The sequence below is a fragment of the Lagenorhynchus albirostris genome, chromosome 19 (assembly GCF_949774975.1).
Source record: "Lagenorhynchus albirostris chromosome 19, mLagAlb1.1, whole genome shotgun sequence".
NCBI lineage: Eukaryota > Metazoa > Chordata > Mammalia > Artiodactyla > Delphinidae > Lagenorhynchus > Lagenorhynchus albirostris.
Genome location: NC_083113.1, coordinates 16,460,438 through 16,477,080, shown reverse-complemented (window position 1 = coordinate 16,477,080; position 16,643 = coordinate 16,460,438). Strand labels below are relative to the sequence as shown.

The 16,643-nt window shown below is 37.8% G+C and overlaps 1 non-coding gene and 1 pseudogene across 1 annotated transcript; one reads left to right on the top strand and one right to left on the bottom strand.

Moving 5' to 3' along the window:
* Positions 1-16,468, top strand: part of LOC132510277 (zinc finger protein 565-like) — a 34,708-nt pseudogene extending 18,240 nt beyond the window's left edge.
* Positions 12,604-12,710, bottom strand: LOC132510537 (U6 spliceosomal RNA). Its single transcript, XR_009537342.1, has one exon. It is a non-coding gene; the product is annotated as a U6 spliceosomal RNA (small nuclear RNA).
* Positions 16,469-16,643: the final 175 nt, after the last annotated feature.

Genomic DNA, 16,643 nt, shown 5'->3' with positions numbered 1-16,643 from the left:
TCCACTTCCAGGTAGAGGTCACACAGGGTACTCTGTAAGAGAGAGAGGAGAGATGTTAGATCTCCATTCCCTCCCTCCCCCGTTCCTGGGCTCACTGGGCCAAAGGTGCTCCTGTCCTACCAGGAGAATTTTTCCCCATCGACTGTGATGTGTCTTATACCATGAGCAAGCATAGCACCTTTCATCCACCACCACCACCACACCCCCCGCCCCTGCCAGAAAAATGAATCCAAATCTTTGGGCTTAGATTCTCTTGTGGCTCAAGAAAAGTTTCTATTCTATATATTGATATCCATCCCAGGAGGCTACCTGGGACAAAACAGCAGGGTCACCTTAAGGAAAATATTGACCTAGAAACCTCAGATTGATGGTTATTATCTTTAAAGTCCTTGTAGGCAAAAATCCAGGGGCACACAGGTTACTGTCTTTCTGCCTTCTTGTTTAATACCAATAGATCTTTCTTCTGGAAGGGTTGCATGCAAGAGGAACAAAAGCATTTTCATAGAAAGAATTTATAATTTAACCAGAATGACACATTATGTTTAAAAATTGGTTAGCACAAAAATTTGAATTTTTAAAATACCCCAAAACGGGTTTATATAATCCCCCATCCCTTACTGTTTAATAGCCATCTTAATTTTCCATCTATCTGACTTTCCAGAAAGTGGTCAAAGGAGACGGAAGCTCCTTGAAGGGTCCCCAATGGAGACTAAGGTGTCAATAACTATAAAAGAAGGATGTACAATTGAAGGAAGGGAGCAGACCAGGTAACCGAGCAGGACCCTATGGGGTCTTCCCAAGACAGATTCCACCCCCTCGTCCGGCCCCAGTGTCCTCTGTCTATAGAAAAACTTTAGCCTTCTAGGCCTTCCCTGAGTTCTGAATAGTAATCAGAGAAGTGAGAAAATGCAGAAAGGAAAACAGTCAAGCAGGACAATAACAGTTTAGTCACTTAAGAAAGTCAAGGGCTACAGATAATATTCTGAACCATATCCTTTAGAGCTATTTTGTAGATACTGAAACCCCTACCATGTGGAAGAAGTTAACTATATGCTGCCTACAAGCACACAGACCACAGGCTGGTTGGATCTAGAAGGTTGATGATGCTGACTCTCGATTACCTCACTACCAACCAATCAGAAGAATGTCCACAAGCTGATCATATAACTCACAACCCCTCTCCCTCACCCTGTCTTTATAAACCTTTCCCTGAAAGCCTTCAGGGAGTTCGGGTCTTTCAGGCACTAGCTACATGGGCTCCTTGCTTGGCACCCTGCAATAAATGCTGCACTTTCCTTCACCACAACCAGGTGTCAGTAGATTGGCTTTACTGTGTGCAGATAAGGGGACACTTAAGGTTTGTTTAGGGACAGACCGAAAGGTTATATTTTCCCCAAAATGCAGAATGTTGTTCAGTAACAACATTCTGACCAAACATATGGCACAAATGAGAAGTATCCTTATGGGGAAATTGCTGCATTGAGACCCCAGACTGCTTACCTGAGATGTGTAGTCAATGTTGGGGTTATCTTGTCTCCTCCCATTAGCCACTTAATACTGTGCTTTTTTTTTTTAAATTGTATACTTTATTTATTTATTAAAATTTTTTATCGATTGATTGATTTTTGGCTACATTGGGTCTTAGTTGCTGTGTGCGAGCTTTCTCTAGTTGTGGTGGGCAGGGGCTACTCTTCATTGCAGTGCCTTATTGCTGTGGTTTCTCCTGTTGCAGAGCACGGGTTGTAGGCGCATGGGCTTCAGTAGTTGCAGCATGCGGGCTCAGCAGTTGTGGCTCACAGGCTGTAGAGCGCAGGCTCTGTATTTGTGGCACACGGGCTTAGTTGCTCCGTGGCATGTGGAATCTTCCTGGACCAGGGATCGAACATGTGTCCCCTGCATTGGCCGGCGGATTCTTAACCACTGTGCCACCAGGGAAGTCCCTAATCCTGTCCTTTAATTGTCCATCCAAATGCTCAATCATCCCTTCAGCTTGGGGGTGATATGGAGCATGGAGAGTCCATACACCCTGTGATTGGGTGCACTGATGTGTGCCTTGGGCCACAAATCAGGGGCCGTCATCAGAAGCAATATGTTCAGGAAATCCAAAGAAGCAAATGTGGTTTTGTAGGGCCTGGGTTATGTGGTCTGAGTCAGTGGAATTCACGTAGATGGCTAGGCCAAACCCAGAGAGTGTCAATTGCAGTCAGGATCCAGCAAAACTCTGGATAGGAAGAGGCCCAATTTGGTTTCTCTGCCAAGAATATCCTGGCCCACTGGCTGGGAAATCTATCCCTGGGCATTGTTCTTAGTCATGGGCAGGGTCTGGCAGGCAGGACAGTTTTTCCATGTGGTTTTGGCATCTTATGATGACTTGTGGCAGTCCATGAGAATAAGCCCAGCCTAGGAAGGTGTCTGAATATCTATGGGCTGTCTTTTCTAGGATCCAGGAAGAGATCAGTTGCACCAGTTGAGGGTCAGGTGGATCAGTGCAGATGTGGGAATCTTCTCACTGTTGAGGGAGTCCTGAACAAAAGGCTCTGGCACTTTTATGGACCTTGGGATCAGATAGCGGACAAGGGATCCCTCTTGGATTCCCCTAGGAATGGGAAAGTACTGGGTACTGAGTCAGAGTGGGGAAAAGTATTTTCAAGTTTTCTCCTAACAAGGAATTATCAGCAGAGATATCTGAAGAAGACCTCTGCTCAAGGTCTCAGATACAGAGACTTGGGAAAGAAGGCACCAAGGGTAGGAATGCAAATATGTGAAGAACATAACTGTCCAGGGGGGCCTGAGTCCTTCACTGCAACTCCCTTCAGAAACTGCAGTGCACTGGCAGTGTACCAAGTCTGGTATGGGGAGGGCAGCTTACCCCTGTAGGCCTGCCACATAAAGCCATTTTTTTTTTTTTGCGACACATAAAGCCATTTTTAACAGCCTATAGTCAGGCCTGAAAAGTCACTCACAGGTTTTTAACCAAGATCTGCACTCCTCAGGTATTGCTCCTTGTGTTATTGATTCATAGGAGCTTTAATATATTCTGGATACTAGTCATTTGTTCGCTATATGATATGTTGTAATTATTTTTCCTAGTTTATGGCTTGTTTTTTTATTTTTATGAAGTCTTTTGATAAAATTTCTTAATTTTGATGTAATGGCATTTTCAACTATTTATGTTTTGTGCTTTTAATGTCTTGTTTATGAAAAATTTCCCTACCACAAGTTATTCATGGCATTTACTTTTTTTTATTGGAGCGGGTGTCACCTTATTTGACCCAATATGTCTGACTGCTGTTTATGGATTTTGGAATTTCAACACCATTTTACACTCTGATGTTGCTATTTATTACTTCCTGCATCTCCAAGCTGCCATCTGAGATTGTTTTTCTTCTATCTATTAAAAAACACTGGGACTTCCCTGGTGGCCCAGTGGTTAAGACTTTGCCTTCCAATGCAGGGGGTGTGGCTTCAATCCCTGGTTGGGGAGTTAAGATCCCACATGCCTCATGGCCAAAAACCCAAAGCATAAAACAGAAGCAATATTGTAACAAATTCAATAAAGAGTTAAAAAAATGGACCACCTAAAAAAAATCTTTTTTAAAAAAAACATCATTTAGAGTTTCCTTTAGTGTTGGTCCACTGGTGACAAATTCTCTCAATACTTTTATATGAAAGTACCATTGTTTCATCTTAATTTCTGAAGGATTTTCACTGGATTTTGAATTCTAGGAAGGCAGTTATTTTTGGTTAGCACTTCTGTTAACTTACTTCTGACTTCCATTATGTTATGTTTGTTTCTTTGAAAGCAATATAGCCTTTCTTCTCTCAGTGTTTTTAGATTTTGTTTTGTTTTTTGGCATATATGTGATTTTTCCTGTTTGGGATTTGTAGGGCTTCTTGATTTTCTAAAAAAAATCAGTTTTGGAAAATTAACAGCTACTCTCTTTTCAGATATTACATCTGTCCTATTGTCTCAGTCCTCTTTCTGGGACTTCAAGTACATATTTAATAGATGGTCTAACCATATCACATTTGTGTCCTTATGTTCTTTTTTAAAATTTTTTAAAAAATTGAAGTATAGTTGGTTTACAATGTTGTGCCCTATCTCTGCTGTACAGCAAAGTGACTCAGTTATACACATATATGCATTCTTTTTTTAAATATTCTTTTCTATTATGGTTTATCACAGGTTATTGAATATAGTTCCCTGCGCTATACATTAGGACCTTGTTATTTATCCATTCTAAACGTAATAGTTTGGAGCTACTAACCCCAAACTCCCAGTCCTCCCTCTCTCTCCCTCCCTGCTTGGCAACCACAAGTCTATTCTCTATGTCTATGAGTCTGTTTCTGTTTCATAGATAAGTTCACTTGTGCCATATTTTAGATTCCACATATAAGTGATATCATATGGTATTTGTCTTTCTCTTTCTGACTTATTTCACTTAGTATGATAATCTCTAGTTGCATCCATGTTGCTGCAAATGGCATTATTTCGTTCTTTTTTATGGCTGAGTAGTATTCCATTGTATATATGTACCACATCTTCTTTATCCATTCATCTGTCAATGGACATTTAGGTTGTTTCCATGTTTTGGATATTGTGAACAGTGCTGCTATGAACATAGGGGTGCATGTATCTTTCTGAATTATAGTTTTGTCTGGGTATATTCCCAGGAGTGGGATTGCTGGATCATATGGTAATTCTATTTTTAGTTTTCTGAGGAACCTTCATACTGTTTTCCATAGTGGCTGTACCAACTTACATTCCCACCAACAGTGTACGAGGGTTCCCTTTTCTGCACATCCTCTCCAACATTTGTTATTTGTAGACTTTTTAATGATGGCCATTCTGACAGGTGTGGGGTGATGTCTCATTGTGGTTTTGATTTGCATTTCTCTAATAATAAGTGATGCTGAGCATCTTTTCATGTGCCTACTGGTCATCTGTATGTCTTCTTTGGAGAAAAGTCTATTAAGGTCTTCTGCTCATCTTTCAATTGAGTTATTTGTTTTTTAAAAGGCATATAGATCAGAAAGAAGTAAAACTATCTTTTTGCAGAGGACATGATTACTTACCCTATCTAACCATCATACCAAATAATAATAATAATTAATAATAAGAGTTTGGTCATACACCTAAACATAAAAGCTAAAACAAAAGAGTGATTATTGGAAAACATACGATTTTGTGATTTAGGGACAGGCAAATGTTTCTTAGGTCACAGAAGACAAAAACCATTAAAGGTTAAAGTAATAAATTCAGAGTTCATCAAACTTAAAAACTTCTCACCAAAAGACATCTTTACAAAAACAAACAGGCAAGGAACAGAGTAGGAGAAAATATTCATAAAACATATATCTGACAAAGGACTGGTATCCAGGATACATAGAGAACTCTGCAAATCAATAATTTTTGGACATTTTATAAAAATATACAAATAGCCAAAAATCTTATGTAAGAGAACTCAACATTATTAATTATCAGGGAAATGCAAATTAAAACCACTAAGATACCACTGCACGCTCACCAGAATGGTTAAAGTGAAAAAGGTTAATAACTCCTAAACCTGGATTTTGTGGAACAACTGGAATTCTCAGACCTTGTTGGTGGGGCTTGACAATGGAGAAAGATCTGGAAAGTTTCTTATAAAACTAAACATATACCCACCCTATGACTCAACAATTCCACTCCTGGCTATTTACCCAAGAGGATGAAAACTATAATCACAGAAAGACTTGTAAAAGAATGTTATTAGAAGCTTTTAGCCAAAACAACCCAAGTGTACATCTCTGTAAGAACTGATAAACCATACATTATTCATACAATAAAACACTGCTTAGCAATAAAAAGGAATGAATTACTGATAGTCCCAACAATATTATATATATGTTATATATAATATATATACAAAATCTCAAAAACATTCTCATTGAAAGAACACTTACACAAACAAGTATATTTTGTAAGATTTCATTTATATGAAATTCTGAAAGAGGCAAAGTTAACCTGCAGCTCCCTACCCCCAAAAAGAACAATATTTGCCTCTGGATGGTTGGTTGTGAGTTTTGACACCATGAGGCATAAAGGCACTTCTTCGGGTGATTGTAAAGTTCTATATCTTGATAAGGGTTTGGATTACATATACACATTGGTCAAAACCAAGAAAGTACACTCAAAATTTCTGCATTTTTTCCTGTATGTACATCAAAACAGAAAGGCAAACAAAGATTGAACTCTTATTAATATGCTTCCTGAAGTATTTAGGAGGTAGTGTACTGATGTCTGCAATTTACTTTGAAGTGCATATAATAATTAGATGGATTACTGGATGTATAGAGAGATGGATAGATACATGACAAAGCTAGTATAATAAAACGTTAAGGATAGAATCTAGGTGGTGAGTATATAAATATTCAGTGTAAAACTCCCTCAAGTTGGCTGTAGGTTTGAAGTTTTTCATAATTAAAATATTGTAAAATAAAGAGATTTTTAAAAGTCAGCTTTGAATGCCACCGAGGCAAGACATAACCTTAGTTAGATTACTGCAATACCAATCAAGTGATATTTTTCTTGCTCCTTATTTCTCTTGTCCCCTGGTTCAATCCCAGAAGAGCCAGAGACCACGTACAGAGAGAGGTAAAGTAAAGTAGTCAAATTACAGACTGGGATATTAGAGAAGAAATTCCAAGTTGCAGGAGGTGGAAAGTTTTTGCTTTAAATGAAGTTTGAAGTAATGATTTTTCCAGAGAATATTTTAATTAGCAAAAATGATTATACTTATTGAGAGTGACCTCAGTTTTATCATCTTACAGTGACTGAAGAAGCTATCGAATCTGCCAAGACTTCATTTAGGAGCATGAAAAAACACACAGAAGTGTTTAAAGTAGTAGTTAATAAAATATTTTGTTTGCAAGCAATGCGTGGAGTCTTACTCAATTCAATATATTGTTATTAGTTGACATTGAGTTTCCAGATATACAATGATATCTGGAAATTATGATAGTCTAAATCTCCTTTTCAATTGTTACACCTATAATTATTTCACTTACCTAACTGCCAGCACAATTCTGTAGGCTCAAATAAAAGCAGGTATCAGATATCCAGCTAGTCACAGTCAGGCACTGTTTATGAGTCGCTCAGCAGTCTGCCACCATAGAACATATGCAAGAGAACCACATCCCTTCTGTAACCATCATATAAATACTAACACATCTATAAAAACAGACACATTCAGTTACCTACTATCTCATCCACTCAACAAAACCAAAATCCTAAGGCATCACATCATTCTCTACCTCATATAAGTAATTCTACACAGAAAAATCACACTCACAAACCACTTCCTGTTAATGTCTCCTCCAGTCACTTACAAGCTCAAACACGACTCACACTTAATCCAAAAATAGATACACCAGAGGAAACACCACGCGGCAACACGACTCCACCCACTTCTACAACTGGCTGCAGAGTAGCTCGAGGTGACCAGCATCAGGTCAGGTACAGAGGGCCATCCCAATTCGGGACATACACCTACACACAAACACACGTCACACCTGCTACGTGCCAGGCCCGGCTCCAGGCGCTTGGGCTTCCACAGGGACAAAACACAAAATCCGCCACGCCCCCCCGCCCCCGCCAGACATCGTTCCAGGTCACACCCATGGTGGACATCAGCATTCCTACCCAGAACAAAAGTAAGGTGCTCAACACACGTAGGTCTGAAGCTCCCAGCTTCCTCCTGGGCTTTTGCAGCTCTGGGTCAGGCTCTGGTGTCCTCGCTCAATAGGCTGCACCTGGCTGTGCGTGCGTGCTCCTGCGGGCTTGACGGCCCTGGAGTCTGGGGCATTTCTTCCTCTGCAATTTTTTGGGAATAATTTGTGAAGGATTGGTGTTAGTTGTTCTCTAAAAGTTTGTTAGAATTTACCTGTGAAGCCGTCTGGTTCTGGACTTTTGTTTGTTGGGAGCTTTTAAAAATAACTGATTCAATTTCAGTACTGATAATTGGTCTGTTCATATTTTCTGTTTCTTCCTGGTTCAGTCCTGGGAGAGTGTTCATTTCTAGGAATTTGCCCATTTTTTTCTAGGTTGTCCATTTTATTGCATATTTCTCTTTTTTTTTTTTTTTTTTTTTGCGGTACGCGGACCTCTCACTGCTGCGACCTCTCCCGTTGCGGAGCACAGGCTCCGGACGCGCAGGCTCAGCGGCCATGGCTCACGGGCCCAGCCGCTTCGCGGCATGTGGGATCTTCCCGGACCAGGGCACGAACCCGTGTCCCCTGCATCGGCAGGCAGACTCTCAACCACTGCGCCACCAGGGAAGCCCTATTGCATATTTCTTTGTAGTAATCTCTTATGATCCTTTTTATATTTTTGTGTTGTCAGTTTTAACTTCTTTTTTATTTCTGATTTTATTAATTTAGGCTCTCTCTTTTTTCCTTGATGAGTCTGGTTAAAGGTTTATGAATTTTGCTTACATTTTCAAAGAACCAGCTCTTAGTTTCATTGATTTTTTTCTATTTTTTTTTTAGTGTCTATTTTATTTCTGGTCTGATCTTTATGATTTCTTTCCTTCTACTAACTTTTCATTTTGTTTGTTCTTTTTCTAGTTCCTTTAGGTGTAAAGTTAGGTTGTTTATTTGAGATTTTGATGTCCAGAATTTTAATTTCTGGTATTGATAACGTGTGTGTTCTCTCTTTTCTCTTGATCACCTCTGGTATAAGTTTGTCAATTTTATTGATCTTTTCACAGAACCTATTAAATTTTAATTGATTTTCTCTATATCTTTCTTTTTCTCTGTCATTGATTTCCATTCTTTATTATTTTGTTTGCTTTGGGTTTAATTTACACATTTTAATAGTTTCTTAGATCATTGATTTTGATAACTTTTTTCTTTTGTAATACAAGTATTTGGAGCTAGAAATTTCCCTCCTCTCTGTGTAGTTTTATTCAGTTTCCTCTCACAAATTTCAGTATATTTTCTTTATCACCAGGTTAAAAGTTTTACATTTTCCACGATTTCTTCTTGACTTATGGATTCTTTAGAAATATGCTGTTTAAATATTATTTTTCAGATTTTCCAAGTATCTTTACTTTTGATTTCTAGCTTAATTCTATTGTGGTCACATCATATATTTCAAGCCTTTCAAATTTATAGGGACTTATTTTATGGCCCCAAATATGGTCTATTATGATGAATATTTTATATGCAGTTGAAAAGAATATGTATTCTGCTGTTGTTGAATGAAGTGCTCTATAAATGTAAAGTTGATTGATACAAACAGTTGGTCAAGTCTTTATTTTTATTTTGTGTCTACTTGTCCTATCAATGAAAGAGAAGTGTGGAAATCTCCAACTGTAATTATAGATTTCTTTATTTTTCAGTTGTATCTGGTTTTGCTTCTTGTAGTTTAGAACTACAATTATACATATGTTGGACCTCTTAGTATTATCCCACAGGTCATTATTGCTGTGTTTTGGTTTTTTTCCCCCCAGATTTTGTTTGTTTTCCCTCTGAGCTTTTTTCTAGATACTTTCTTTTGCTATGTGCATAAGTTCACTAGACTTTTTCTAATGTCTAACCTGCTGTTAATTTCATATAATATCATTTCAGATGTTATAGTTTCACCTCCAGAAAGGCCACTTGTTTTTTTTTATCTTAAATTTCTCTCCTTATCATGTCCATATTTTCCTGTGCATTGGATCTTATTTATAATAACTGTTTTAACATCCTTGGTGTTTTTATTGTCTCTGTCATTTCTGCATCTGTTTCTATGAACTGATGTTTCTCTGCTTCTTCAAATGTCTATAATTCTTGATTGGAAGTTGGATATTCATTTGCTGTCAGCACAGAGATTTCTTTGTTCTGCTTAGACTCTCCTTCTCTGTTTTGCAGAGTATGGCATTCTAAATACAAAATTATTTTCCTTTTAATTTAAATATTTAGACAGTTTTCCTGAAATATTTGTCACTGATTAAAGTCTGATATTAATATGATTCTTGTTCTTTTGTAAGTACACAGTTTTTTCTCTCTTTGAAACATTCAGAATTTTTGTGTTAATCATTCAGTTTCTGAATTTTTTCTAAGAGCTTTCTTGGTATTATTTATTTTTTGTATTTTTATTTAATGCATGTGATTGAATTTAAGAAGCCATGGGTTGTAATTCCACTTATTTTATTTATCACTTAAAAATCACTGCTAATTAAACTAGGCTATGTAGTTTGTTAAACTCAATTTCAGAGATGTTAAAATGTGAAGAAATGTGCAAATCAAAACTGGGGATATAGATGTTTTCCTGCTAACCACATGATGGTTCTAATTTAATCTGAGCATTCTTATCCATCTTTATTTTTGGAAATCTCCATCTTCCTGTGAAGAACATGACCTCCCCACAATTCTCTCTGTTCTTGTCTCCTGGACATTCTGTTAGATGGCTATTATCATTCAGGAGGTGTGGTCCATTTGTGAATTTTGGAGGTTAAGTAAGTCCTGCTGGAGGTTAAGTAAGTCCCTGCTATTGCCCATAACAGCACATGAGTATATGTAGATGTGTACGTTTTTCTGAGTAAAGGGTCATAGTGAATATGATCTTCAAATAGATATGTGACCTATCACTCCAAAAATTTTTAAATTGCTGAATGTCAAGTTTATATACACATTATACGTCTATATTCCTTTCTGCTGCATTCTGGTGCTCGTTTCTCTATTTTTTGTGTCCTGATTTACTTTTTCACTATGTACTTATTGCTATTCAAGCCAACTACTGAACTTTTAATTCAATGAGTACAAATTAAAATTTTGTATAATCTAAGTGATTCCACTTTCTAGATTTGTTAGTTCCTTATATCTATTGAGGATGCTATTTAAACTTATTCTAAAATTCTGGTTTTCTTTGTTCTCTAACCATTTTTTGGAGGCAGTCTTCCATTCATTCAGCTTGATTTCTTTGTAGTCAGCTTGAGTGGAAAAATGGATTTGCAGCTGACCTGCTTTTGTGAGATAAAGGGGAGAGGGCTTCCCTGGTGGCGCAGTAGTTAAAATCTGCCTGCCAATGCAGGGGACACAGGTTCAATCCCTGGTCTGAGAAGATCCCACATGCTGTGGAGCGACTAAGCCCGTGCACAACACCTGAGCCTGTGCTCTAGAGCCCACGAGCCACAATTCCTGAAGCCCATGCACCCTAGAGCCCGTGCATCACAACTACTGAACCTGTGCCCCGCAACTACTGAAGCCTGCGCCCTCTAGGGCCCATGTGCCACAACTACTGAGAATGTGTGCTGCAACTACTGAAGCCCTGTGCCTAGAGCCCTCTGCAATGAGAAGCCACTGCAGTGAGAAGCCCATGCACTGCAATGAAGAGTAGCCCCAGCTCGCCACAATTAGAGAAAGCCCAGGTGCAGCAATGAAGACCCAATGTAGCCAAAAAAAAAAAAAAAAAAAAAAAAAAAGAGAAAGATAAAGGGGAGATATATTTTCATGTTATGGGGTATCAGTTTACCTTACTGGTTAGTACTGTGAATGTGGGTGCTTTCCTTTCCTTCTTGGGCATTACCAGCAACTGGCCTATGAATCATGTCCAAGTTCCCGCACCTATTGCTTTCTTCTGAAGGCAAACAGTTGTAGTCATGTAGACATGCTGTGCAGGTTCAGTCTATTTGCTGCTTTTGGCTTAGTACCCTTCCCCCAACAAATAAACACCAGTTGTTTATTATGTCTTCCTTCCTACTTCTTATTCTGACAAATGTTGAGCTTGGAACACCATTGGTGAGTCACTCTCACCTTTTGTAGCAGTGCTGTTTTGTGTTTTGGCTTGTGGTTTCCTTAGGTAATAACTGTTTTTTTTGTTCATGTGTGTATGTAAAATAGTTTCAGTTTACCATATATGTAAAAATCTCTTTGTCCTACTGAGTTGAAGTTCACTTTAATATACACTACACTTTGTAAAATATCTGCAATGCTTCTGAACTTTGCATTCTGTTCCATTCATATTGCCTGTATAATTATTCACCAGTACTACAATGTTTTCATTATTCAGTCTTTAACATAACACAAACAACATCTGGTATGATTATTCTTCCATTCTTGTTCTTTTTCAAACATTTTCATGTTATTCTTCCTTATTTTTCCAAATGAACTTTATTTTTTATTTTATTTTATGTTTGGCTGCATTGGGTCTTCGTCGCTGTGCACAGGTTTTCTCTAATTGTGGTTAGTGGGGGCTACTCTTCGTTGTGGTGCGCGGGCTTCTCATTGTGGTGGCTTCACTTTTTGTGCAGCATGGGCTCTAGGCACGTGGGCTTCAGTAATTGCAGTACGTGGGCTCAGTAGTTGTGGCATGTGGGCCCTAGAGAGTGTGGGCTTCAGTAGTTGCGGTGCGTGGGCTCTAGGGTACACGAGTTTCAGTAGTTGCGCATGTGGGCTCAGTAGTTGTGGCTCACAGGCTCTGAGCGCAGGGTCAGTAGTTTTAGCACATGGGCTTAGTTGCTCCATGGCATGTGGGATCTTCCCAGACCAGGGCTCGAACCCACGTCCTCTGCATTGGCAGGTGGATTCTTAATCACTGCGCCACCAGGCAAGTCCCTCCATGTGAACTTTAAATTAAAAAAAAATATGGAATGCTTCACGAATTTGTGTGTCATCCTTGTGCAGGGGCCATGCTAATCTTCTCTGTATCATTCCAATTTTAGTATATGTGCTGCCGAAGCGAGCACTGAACTTTAAATTTAACATGTCTAGTTCTTGAGAGAAAAAACATGCTGGCTTTTTTATGGGGGATCACATGAAGTTTGTACTGAATTAAGAGAATTATCGATGTCTTTTTATGCAGTTGAATGTTCTCATCCAAGAATAGGATATGTTTCCCAAGGTTCAAATGCATTTTTCATTTAGGAGTGTTTACTGTGTCCTTCATAAATTTTGCTAATTTCACCTTAAGTTTTTGCTTTAAAAATACATTCCCTAATTCTAATATGAAACTATTATTTTTATATATGAAGACTAGTAATTTCAGTATATTAATTTTATATCCCACTACCAAACTGAATTCTCTGGTTGTTTGTGGCAGATTTTTACTTGATTTTCTTGAGTTTCCCGGAGATACAATCATATCTGTACATTGTTAGTTTTTTAGCCCTTTTCCCCAAATTTTACATATCTAACTTCCTTCTGTGTCAGTGAATAGTAGGGTTGATGGTGAGTACCTTTGTTTTTTTCTGAATGTAGCAGGAATGCCTCCAGTGTTTCCTCCTTAAGTCCCTGGTTTTTAAGCTGCAATATATCTATATATCAATTCCTATTTTATGGAACTTTAAAAAACAAGATTGGGTTTTGAATTATCACATGCTTTTTGAGCTTCTAAGGAGAGAATTATGTGAATTTCCCCATTAGATCTAATATTACAACCAGTCATATTAACAGATTATCTAGTATTGACCATCCCTTCATTTCAAATAAATCCAAGTGGACACACTAATGTCCCCAAAATGTCCATGTCCTAATCCCCAGAACCTGTGAATATGTTAACTTATATGCAAAAGAGACTCTGCAGGTATGACTAAATTAAGGACCCTGAGATGGGGAAATTATCCTAGATTATTACCCTCGTGGGCCCAGTGTAATCAAAGGGCTCCTATAAAAGAAAGAGGGAAGCAGGAGAGTCATAGAAGGAGATTTGAAGATGCTATGCTCTGGCTTTGAAGACATAGGAAGGGGCCATGAGCCAGGAAATGAAGGCAGGCACTAAAAGCTAGAAAAGACACGGAAATAGATTCTCCCCTACAGCTTCCAGAAGGAAGACAGCCTTGTCAACACTTTGATCTTAGCACAGTATCCAATTTTGGATATACCTACTATAATATATTACCTATTATAATACCTGAATAATCATTGAGATACTTTGCTGGGAAGTATGCTACTGGTTAGCCTTGATGATGAAGGAATAGATTGGAGGACCTGACAGAAAGCTTCAATGAACAAGAGAGATTAGTAATCACCTTTGGATAGATGTGTAATACTAAAAATGAATCGTAAGTTAAACATCCTATTGCCTTACTGAAATGGGGGACAAAGAAGAGTAGCCACTGGCAGAATGGTCGACTGTGGTGAGATACCTGTATATTTAAGGGTAAAGATGATAGAAGAATGCAGTCACCTTTTTTGTTTGTGCATTTAACTGAGCTTGTTTGGATCAAATTCATTTCCACCCATCAGAAAGGAAAGTGATGAAGGAAAACATAATATTTGATCACTGTAGGAAAAGTGTGAGACAAGTATATGGAAGATGTGAGAGATTATAGGCAATGAGTCATATATAGTAACTGTTGTGTAATTATGGTAAACTGTATTTTGATAGGCATCAAATTATCTTTCCCAATGGCTTATCTTTGTATTATTTACCTTTATTCTTATTTTTCATTCTTAAATTCAGTGGTTCCGTTATTCTAAAATTAATTATTTAAAAACTACTGTATCCTAGCTCTTGTTTCTTAATAGTAAATAAAGTAGAATTAGATCTACCCATCATGAGTTTTAGGGCTATAAAAATACCTGGAAATAAATTAAGAAATGAGAAATTAAAGAATATGTAATTGAAAACAGTGAAAGTAGATCAAAACACAAGATATTAGAATAGAGAATAATGAACATGGAATTGGTAGGTTCTGATCATACAGCCTCTCTGAAGAAACGACTTTTAATCTGGGGCCTGAAGAATGAGGAGTCAGGCCTATAAAGAGCTGTGTCAGGGGAATTCATGGGGATGAAACAACATAATGCGAAGTTCCAAAAGATGGGAAATAATGTGTCAGATTTAGTGCCTTCAAGGAATTTTTAAGGTAGGTTAAAAGGGCAGTGGTTGAGATGAGTTCTTATAAGAACGGCCTTGTTTTCCATCTTTAACTTGTCATATAATGTTCTAACTGCAGTGAGAAACCACTGGAAAAAAATCTGTAAGTAGAGAATGTCAGGGAGTTCCCTAGTGGCCTAGTGGTTAGGATTCTGGGCCTTCACTGCCGTGGCCTGTGTTCAATCCCTGGTCAGGGGAACTGAGATCCCATAAGTCACACAGCGTGGCCAAGAAAACCAAAACAAACAAACAAAAAACGGAGAATGTCAAACATTGATCTGCCTCTGATACATCTGATGGAGTGGTTAAAAATATAGATGCCTAAGACCTACCCTTATAGATTCTGATTCACTTGGTCTGGGTTGGTCTCTGAAATTAATACTTGCAACAGGCTCCTGAGGTGATTCTAATTGAACACTTACATTTTAGAATCAATGATTTAATCTATTTTCATTGTTAACAGATCTCACAACATATGCTTTCATTATTCTCTAAACTGTTTGCCTTCTTCAAACTGCATAATAACTATCGAAATTCATTGCTAATGTATTTTCAGTTTATCACTTATCTCTGCTGTCCCCCTGTGCCCCCCTTCTGTACCCCAGTACAGGAAAACAACATTTGTTAGTTTTCTTGCTTTATTTTTCCACGTTTGGAGACCAGATATAATACAAAGACTTTATTTATTTCAAAAACATTTTTGAAATAAATTTATCTAAATGTAAGATAAAGAAGTGAAATGCTTGACCTTGAGGGTTCCATTATCCAAAATAGCTGGCAGAACAAAGTCAAGATTAAGAAACAAGAACCTCAAAAAGAATATTTTAGCCAAATGAAAATCATCTATGAAAATATATCTATTCACAGAAAAGACACATCTCTTACCCTACATCACAGAATTCCTAGTAAACATTTATTAATGTAAAGAATGTGGGAAGACCTTTAATTATAGCTCAGATCTAATCAAACATGAGAGAATTCATACTGCTGAGAAGCCTTATGCATGTAAGGGATGTGCGAAGGCCTTTAGAATTCGTGAACAACCAACTTGACATTTGAAAATTCATAATGGAGTGAAACCCTGTAAAGGTCTCGTATGTGGGAAGGCTTTTAGTTTTTTTTGCAGAGACCTTGGAGTACACCAAAATATTCACTCAGGGGAGAAACCCTAAGAATGTAAGGAATGTGGGAAGGCATTTAGAATATGTCAACAACTCTAAAAATTCATAGTGGCGTGAAACCCTATACATGTAAAGAATGTGGGGAAACTGTTGTTTTGGCAAAAACCTTAAAGTACACCAGAATATCCATTCTGGGGAGAAACCCTATGACTGTCAGGCCTGTGGGAAGACTTTCAGTTCTTCCAGATACTTTAGAGTACACCAAAAAATTCATACTGATGAAAAACCCTATGAATGTAAGGAATGCGAAAAATCCTTTAGATTACGTGCACAAGTTGGTCAACATAAAAAAATTCACACAGATGAGAAATCTTATGAATGTAAGGAATGTGGGAAAACCTTTAGACTTCATTCACACCTTATAGGTCATCAGAGTATTCATACTAATGAGAAACCTATGAATGCCAAGAATGTAGGAAGGCCTTTAGGCAGAGGACACATCTGATTCAACATTAAAGAATTCATATTGGTGAGAAACCCTATGAATGTGGGAAGGCCTATAGATGGAGTTCAACACTTATTCAACATCAAAAAATGCACACTAAGGAGAAACTGTGTGAATTTAAGATTTATGGAAGGGCCTTTGAACTTCATTTAATCCTTACAGATCATTAGATAAT